This window comes from Lissotriton vulgaris, unplaced genomic scaffold (genome assembly GCF_964263255.1).
Source record: "Lissotriton vulgaris unplaced genomic scaffold, aLisVul1.2 SCAFFOLD_637, whole genome shotgun sequence".
Lineage (NCBI taxonomy): Eukaryota > Metazoa > Chordata > Amphibia > Caudata > Salamandridae > Lissotriton > Lissotriton vulgaris.
This window is the reverse complement of record NW_028245984.1, coordinates 152,089-160,566: the sequence shown is the minus strand read 5'-3', so window position 1 is coordinate 160,566 and position 8,478 is coordinate 152,089. Positions and strand designations below refer to the sequence as shown.

General features: G+C 42.8%; 1 protein-coding gene across 2 annotated transcripts in view; it reads left to right on the top strand.

Annotated features, from left to right (window-relative positions):
- Positions 1-758: 758 nt before the first annotated feature.
- The window catches only part of LOC147666192 (DDB1- and CUL4-associated factor 8-like), a 104,129-nt gene continuing 96,409 nt past the window's right edge, over positions 759-8,478 (top strand). The window contains exon 1 of one of the 2 annotated variants that reach the window (XM_086949218.1): positions 759-992. The gene's annotated coding sequence lies outside the window, so the exon portion shown is untranslated. The remainder of the gene's footprint in view (positions 993-8,478) is intronic. The other variant, XM_086949219.1, reaches the window with a different exon arrangement.

Sequence of the window (8,478 nt, the reverse complement as noted above, 5' to 3'; positions counted from 1 at the left end):
ATTAAAAAATACTTTAAAAAAATGTAATAATACTAAATGAACACGATCTCAAATTTTACATACGAATAGCAAAAGGGTTATTTTGTTACCACTCATCAAATAGTGAATAATGATATGCAACCATTTTGTTTCAATGTAGAAACCTAGCGTCATCGCCAACATTTGTTTTATGAGTAATAGTATCGGATCTCTAAAAGGGAGTATCCTTTCCCGCAGATATTCTGCGGGATTCTTTCAACTTTGTCCATTTTCTAATCCAATGAAGCCAGGAGGTTGACGGTCGCTCATGGGCCGTTAAAATGCCTAGAATTAATGTTGCTGTGCTATTCAGTAAAACGAAACTCAGCGACGTGAATACTGATGGAGGGCTAGACAGGTAGACTTCCTTTAACATTAAAAAGGGTATTTTCAGTGTGGGCGCTGATTCAGAAAGGTTTATAATAATATTGACAGATACTATTCAAAATAAAACGTCACATGCTTCTGAAAGAAATAGTACATCGTGTATAATTGTGTACTATTTTTTTGTATTCCAATTTCATATAAAGTTACGAATGACAATTTTTTTTGTATCAACAAAAATTAATAATTGACAAAAGGTAGACCTTTCATCAAAAACCGCTTTTTCATTCCAAGTTGACTCCATAATTACTTCAAACGGGTTGAACAGAGGGTATTCCAATATGGATGCTTACGCGACCTAGTGATATAGAGCACGGCGAAGTGTTGCACAGTCCGCGAAGTGCATCCCGGGGGCCACTGTTCAGTAGGAGGGGTAGTAGGGGGGTGAACAGAGTCGAGAAGATGGCGTCGGACGGCCCCCTAGAACCTGGTCGGAAAGGCTCTCCTCAGTTCCTGCGTTGCTTCTCACGCATGTGTCTTTGACTTGCTTCTGGAGCGGCGGAACCCCGGAAGGTTCCAGTGGGTTTTCGGGTGGGCACAGCGGCCTTTGGCAGCGGGAGCCCATGGACGGAATCTAGCGCCCCTGCTCGGTGGGTTATTGCCAGGGCCCCCCTAAGACCCAGGGGGGTTGGGGCGTGGATGGGGGCAGCCTGAGCATCAGGTGGGCAGGACTGGTTTGCTAAACTGTCACAGATCTCTTGGATTTCTGGGAATCAGTCACAAGTCCCACTTAGATTCTGGTGTTTACCAAAGCTGTTGACGTTCGCCCTCGCACCAGATGTTTACAATTTTGTATCTCTCATAGATTGTGTATCTTACGAACCCCTGCTTTACAACACAATATTAATTTCAAAGCTACCTGAATTTCAACATTATCTATATGCTATAGTTTAATGGTAACATTTAGCCTAGCACACCGAAATACGGCACCGTATGTTAAACCGAATTCACCTGGTATTTCACGAATTTCTGATCACCTTGCATCTATCTACCTTAAGTGATGCATACTTTTTAACCTTCAAGTCTTCGCATGTGTATTTACACTTGCTGTACTGGAAGTGAAAGTACATTTACTGATTGAGGAAATTACGACCATCTCTTGATATGGAAAGCTGCATGTAAATTTGAACATCTTAATGATTTTGTGACCAGATATTCAGAATAATATTTACTGTTAATAGATTTTCTGATCGTGTCGGTTATCCTACACTCATTTCGATAGTGTACACCTGATGGATATATGACTATTCTGTTAGGTCTATAGTTCGGTGGGCTCTCACATTTCCCAGGGAGGAGCTAGGGCTTTCACTTTCAAGGCACTTAAAAAAAAAACATTTCCACCATTACTTTTTCTGTCGTGCAGTTATTTCCTTGGGAGGCAAAGTTATAGACAAATCAAACATGCCTTTTCCGTGCAAAGTGCGGTGCACAATAACTACACACCAGCAACTGCCACTGTATTATCTATTTTTGTTACATGTTTTTGTTACTCAAAACGCAGTGGTATAAAACCCACTTTCCCATGGCAACAGTGAAATATGGATTTTTTTCAACATATTTATTTATTTATTTATTTATTTAAAGAGTTTTATAAAGAGTAAACATGACCCCAGGGCAGTGGTCTCCAAACTTTTTATTGCCGCACCCCTTGCCCTAAAAAAAAAAAATATATATATATATATATACATCACTGGGACCCACCCTACATTTTTTTTCACAATTCTGTTAAACTGGTAACGTTTAAATATGTCTAGACTTATTTAAACATTGCAGTTAAGTTCTGTTACCGTTTAAAAAATTCGATCAAATACATGATTGCCACACACACTTTTCTAGTAAAGGCAGGCCTTACTAGCCAGTAAAAGCATCCTCAGTTTGATTATTAGAAGTGTGGGTGGGGGGTTGAAGAATATTTAGAGTCCCTTCCTTTTTGACACCTCTCTCAGCCAGGAAACAAATGACAAAAGATGTTAGTGATGGCCCTTTACAGAGCAACTTACAGCCTCATTTTTTTCTGCTGAAACCAAAGCACTGTTATCAGCATGATGCTTCTGTTGGCCAGAGCATGGCGCCCCCGTGATCATTTGAGGCTCCCCCCTAGGGTATCGGAGCGCTATAAATAGTCCAGAACAGAGGTAAAACATGAACAAAAATGTGATTGGTTACGTTACAGTATTCTCCAAGTGCTAGCATATCCAAGCGTTGTCCCTAGTCTAGAACAGGTTCAACACATACATCGAAATATGATCTGTTACAGTACAAATGTTCATCAAGCAACCAAAGCTCATTTACAAAACAGTAAGTGTTTCCTCTAAAGATGAGCATAATGACAACTCATTAACAACCCTGTGCTGAACTTAAAGAAGCATCTTGGGAACGGTTGGTGTCCACTTGCTCTTCTAGAGATTCCAGGGGCTTTTGGGCGGTGGTTAATGGAAGGCAGCCCAATGTGGCTGCGCAAGATGATATAGGCTCCTCTTCGACCAGCCCTTTAGGTTGCCCACTATCACAAGGTGTACGCTTTGGGTAAAGATCTCCCCACTCACCAGGGTGACCCTGATAACCTATACCCACTTGAGATTAGGTGTGAGTATGAGGAGATCTATGATGCCATCATGGGTAGCCCGCCCAATAAAGCACCCGGGCCTGATTGGATATTCATGGATTTATACAAGGCAGAAGAACCAGACCTCTGGGCTTCCGTTCAGACTAATGTCCTTAATGCCGTGACCCAGTTAGGCTTACCGTTGACCTGGAAATCTGCTATCATAGTCAAAGTGTTTAAGAAGGGAAATAGGCTGAATCCTACCTGCTATAGATCAATCTCCCTGTTAAGCTCGGTGATTAAGGTGGTTGGGTGTATTGTCCTTCAGCTAGTGAAAGCTTGGGCCTAGGCAAATGATATGTCCCGCCCAATATGGATTCAGGGAAGAGTGGGGTACATTGGAACAATCTCTGAACTTTAACCTCATTATAGGGAAATATGTTGTCGTGAAGCAGGGGCCCTTCTTCCTTGCATTTATGGACCTCCGTAGCGCCTTTGACAAGGTGAACAGGTCTAAGCTTTGGGACATTCTTGGGGTAATAGGATTGCCAGATCAGTTGATCGATTTTCTTGAAGCTCTTCATGTGGATGTAAATGCCGGCATCAGATACAGTACAGAGGGGGAGACAACTGAAGCTTTTAGCCTCCCATGGGGGGGGTGTCAGGTAGGGATGTGTGATGGCACTAATTTTGTTTCTATTATATATTAATAGCCTGAATACCTGCTTGAGCGAAAATGGGGATGATCTGCCAAGAGTAAAGTCTGTTAGCGTGCCTACCCTGTTATATGCTGACAACGCCGTACTGATGGCCCGAACGGCCAATGGGTTAAAACTCCTGGTTTGACAAGTTTATTAAGTTCATGGATGATCTGGACCTAGATACAAACATCTCAAAGACCCATTATATGGTCTGCGGGAGAAAGCAAACTAGAACAAGACCCATTGACATCAAAGGGCAAAAAAGTTCTAGGGTTTCCACCTTTCCCTACCTTGGGGTATCATTCGATCAACAGAAAAGCCTTTTGCGCCCTGTTTAGATTTTCACTGTCAGTGGGTAATAAGCCCATTTTGCCCCTGTTGCAAATCTACAAAATTAACTGTCTCCCAGTCCTGACATTTGATGCAGTAATTTGGGGGTACAGTAGGTGTAGGGTGATCTAGCTTGAAGAGGACCGATTCTGTAGAAAACTTCTGGGGCTGTGTCCAAACAGTTCCTCGATTGCAACCCATTAGGAACTGGGTTTAAACTATGTGGAGGATCAGGTAAAACTGGCTCCACTGTTACTCTTGATATCTGTTTGGGTTGACGAGAGACTGTGGTTCAACAGGAGCGTGATTGAGGACTGCATGAAATGCATATATTGCCATAAGATACCGTGGATAAATTACATAAAATCTGTTGCCCGTTCCCTAGATTGTATGGACATTTTTAACTGGCCACACTGCCTTAAAAAGGGTGATTTTGGTCTTTTCAAGGAAAACATTCTAAATAAGTTTACAGACGAGAGGGAAGCCTGGCCGTTGGAGAAAAACTCCATCAGATCCTATCTACTTTTGAAATCTGTTGATGGTGTTGAAACTTATCTCATAGTAGTTAAACACCCCAGGGACAAATTCACTGCTTACTAAATTTCGCCTGGTTACGATTTGTACTATGATTTGTTTCCCTCAGGGTCAGTTCGATTCCCATGCCCTTTTATCTTGCCCTTGTGCTGATAGTGCACACCAGACCTTAATACATCTGGTTTTATTTTGTAAATACTATGAATTCTTGTGCAAAAGGTACTTCCTACCATTTTTAAAACGAGGCGTTTTACTTAATTTAGCTCTGTCTTTTTACATTTACAGTTATTAACTGAACAGGCTGTGATGTTGGCGGTTACTGGTTATTTAAAAGGTGCCTTACACTGGAATAACATAATGTGTGCCTAGTAAATAATTATGTATATGTTAGGCTGGGCAGCTAATTTTTAAGGTTCTTAAACGCTCCCTCATCGTCTTTTCAGAATTAATTGTACTGTATTGTGCTTAATAAGGTTTTTCATTTTTTACTGTGGTTTTTATACTTATGTTCCTATCTTTTATGAATATGATGCACACTCGAATAAAGAACAACCCTGTAGTGCTATACAATTGTGAGGGTAACAAGTGCTATGCAAAATGGAGGATCAACTTGTCCATAATTGTATCAGCGATTTATACCATTACTGTGAACAAAACCTAAAGTAAATATTAATGTAAAAACACGTTACGGGTAATGTGTTACATACCATATCAGGGTTTTATTGACATTTACAAACACTAATCAGTCAAACATTTGTAAAGCGCGCTACTCATCCGTGAGGGTCTCAAGGCGCTAGAGGGGCGGGGAAGAGGGAGCAGCTACTGATCTAACAGCCAGGTCTTGAGAAGTCTCCTGAAGGTCAGCAGGTCCCTGGTCTGTCGCACGTCGGTGGGGAGGGTGCTCCATGGCTTGGCGGCGAGGTGTGAGAATGATCTGCCGCCGGTGATTGTTCGGCGGATGCGTGGGACGGTGGCGAGGTCGGCAGAACGAAGCTGGCGGTTCGGGGTGTAGAAAGTGAGTCGTTCGTTGAGCTATACTGATCTGGCGTTGTGGAATGCTTAGTGAGCGTGGGTGAGGAGCTTGAAGGTGACCCTCTTGCTGACTGGAAGCCAGTGCATGTTTCTCAGGTGGGCGGTGATGTGGCTGTGGCGGGGGATTCCGAGGAGGAGGCGAGCGGAGGCGTTTATTATATGCGTTGCAGTCTTTTCTGGAGTTTGGCCGTGGTTCCTGCGTAGAGGGCGTTGCCGTAGTCCAGCCTGCTGCTGACGAGGGCTTGTGTGACCGTCCTTCTGGTTTCGGTGGGGATTTATCTGTAGATCTTGCGGAGCATGCGTTGGGTGTTGAAGCAGGAGGAGGAGACAGCACTGTCTTGGTGGGTCATAGAGAGCGTTGAGTCCAGGATGGATCCCAGGTTGCGAGCGTGGTTGGTTGGTGTAGGGGCGGTGCCCAGCGAGGCCGGCTACCCGGAGGCGTCCCATGCGGAAGGGATGGAGCCGAGGATGAGGACCTCCGACTTGTCAGAGTTCAGTTTCAGGCGGCCTGTCTTGATCCATTCTGCGATGGCCTTCATTCCCTTGTGGAGATTGGTTTATGAAGTTTAAGAACCCCCCTCAATGGCAATTTTCAACTGCCTTACACAGTTATATATTTTGTATTATATCATTTTATGTGATACTATACTCACATCTGAAATCATGGCATTATAATATAAATGTTCTAATTCGCAGCTAGCTAAGGAAATCTCTTCCGGGTTTTTTTTTTACTCCTCATGCTGTCAATCTGTACGTTTAGTGACGTGGCATAAAGATGGCAGTATATAGAGTGGCTCAAAGGATGAGATATGTTCTTGTCTTTTTGACTGCAAACCCTCTATCTTATGTTGGGTTATTCACTCACAGTTTATCCTCGAGTGAGTTTTGTTTTCAATCATTTGATGGTATGTAATTATTCTTAAAAGGCACACCTCCCTGAATGATATATTGTTGTACTTTAAAATGGTACATCCTACTATAAATCTTGGTATTGACTCTGCATCTCCTGAAGAATAAAAATTGGAGTGCCACGTGGTTGAGTGTAATATGTTGCCAAATTTTCCCCACCAAAGGGGATCTTAGTATTTATCCTAAACCCATGAATATCAATATTATTTTTTGTGTGTTTGCTTTAGCGCGTGCATATCTTCAAGGGATAATAAATGTATAACGGTGCATAATTTTACTGGGCTATGTGCATCTGGCTGTACATAGACCATAAGGTATATGTGGCACACGTTAGATGGGTTTATAGGCCCAAAACTTGATGGCAATTCATGCTTGTGATGGCACTAGACCATACGTGTTACAGGTTTGTTTTTCTATTTTGAAATAATGCATATTTATTGTGCAGTGAACTCTGAACGGGTAAGTTGCTAAGAAGCACATGACTTTTTGCCAACATGTCAAAGCCGGTATTAGAGCCAGGATCTCCTGGTTCCAGCATCAGTAAATTAACAACTACGGTACATATGTTTTAGCCCATAGTTTATTTGATTTGACTTTATGCACCAAATCTCCCCACACTGATTGTTACTATTTATCTGCAGCATAGCAGATGTTGTGACTACACTTTAACCAGATCTTTTCTGTAGTGAAGTCTGACTGTTCCCCTTGTTGAGTAGGTTCTGCTCTTGTTTTAAGGTACAGCCTTACAGCTATCAAACATCCATTCAGGGGTCTTATCTATCTTTCCACCTCATGTCCACAAAGCGAAGTTTGATGTTTACTGTAAATGTCCATCAAGTTCTTGATTTTTGCTCTGCTGATTTTGGGAAAATATCTCAACATATATATCTTGTGTTTGTTGACGGGGGATTAGATATTTGTTTCAAATCTCCTTTGCATTGATCTTGATTTTGTTCCTAAAATTGTTTTTGAAGTGCAGTGTAATGTGTTCCACAAATAAACATACAAGGAAGCAGATTTATGCCAATTCTTTCCGCAGCAAATTGTATTTGCCCCAAATATTCTTTGTTGAATCTACATATACACTTAGGTACTCCTCTGAAGCTCTTTATATTTACCCTGATTTGTAATGGGATTGTCTTTCCTATTTATTCAGAGTCCTTCCTGTAGTAGGCCATTCTTATATAGCCAAAATCTATATAGTTGGCCCATGATATTTATCTCTATTGCCCATAGAATGTGATTTTTATCTGTATCCTCTCTGCAATAGACCGTAAGGTTTTTTTTTTGATAATCAACTTTATTGGCATTTGTAAAACAGGGACAGAAAGGGAAAAATTCATTGGTCGCAGCTCAATCGATAGCAGGTATAGTGAGATAATAACATCAAGACACATGGGTGACAGTATATCAGTCCAGTCAGACATCATATTCAGCATAGTAACAACAAAGACAATGTGCATATCTGGGTTCACGATGGAAGCAAGTTAAACCATTTCCCCCCATATTTTAGAGAACATTTCTGGGGCACCCCATGATTCAAAAAGGGCCTCCTCTTGGGCCCCACACCAGTCCATACCCCTCCTCCATCCCCTCACCGTAGGGGCGGATTCTCATAGCCAGGTTCGAGCTATGTCCCGTTTGGCCACAGCCACCGCCGTTCCCAACAGGCGTTTATCTGATCTGTTGCTATCTAGGCCATCGAAGACACCCAACAAAAGCTGCAGTGGGTCGTGAGGGATCTCCCAGCCCAGGGCCTTTGAAAGTTCCCTCTCCACCCCCCTCCAAAATCTCGCAAGTCCCGGGCACATCCACACCATATGGTAGAAGTCTGCTGGAGAGTGTCCACACCTCGGACAGTCCGGGGAGGGGCGCAGGAGGGCTCGGAAGAGCCTCTCCGGAGTGAGGTAGGACGCGTGTAGATAGTATGTTTGCACCAGCCACAGCTTGGAGAATGTGGTAAGGTTTCGTGGGGCCATCAGGGCGTCCCTCCAGTCAGCCTCCTCCAAGGGTCCCACCCTGCCC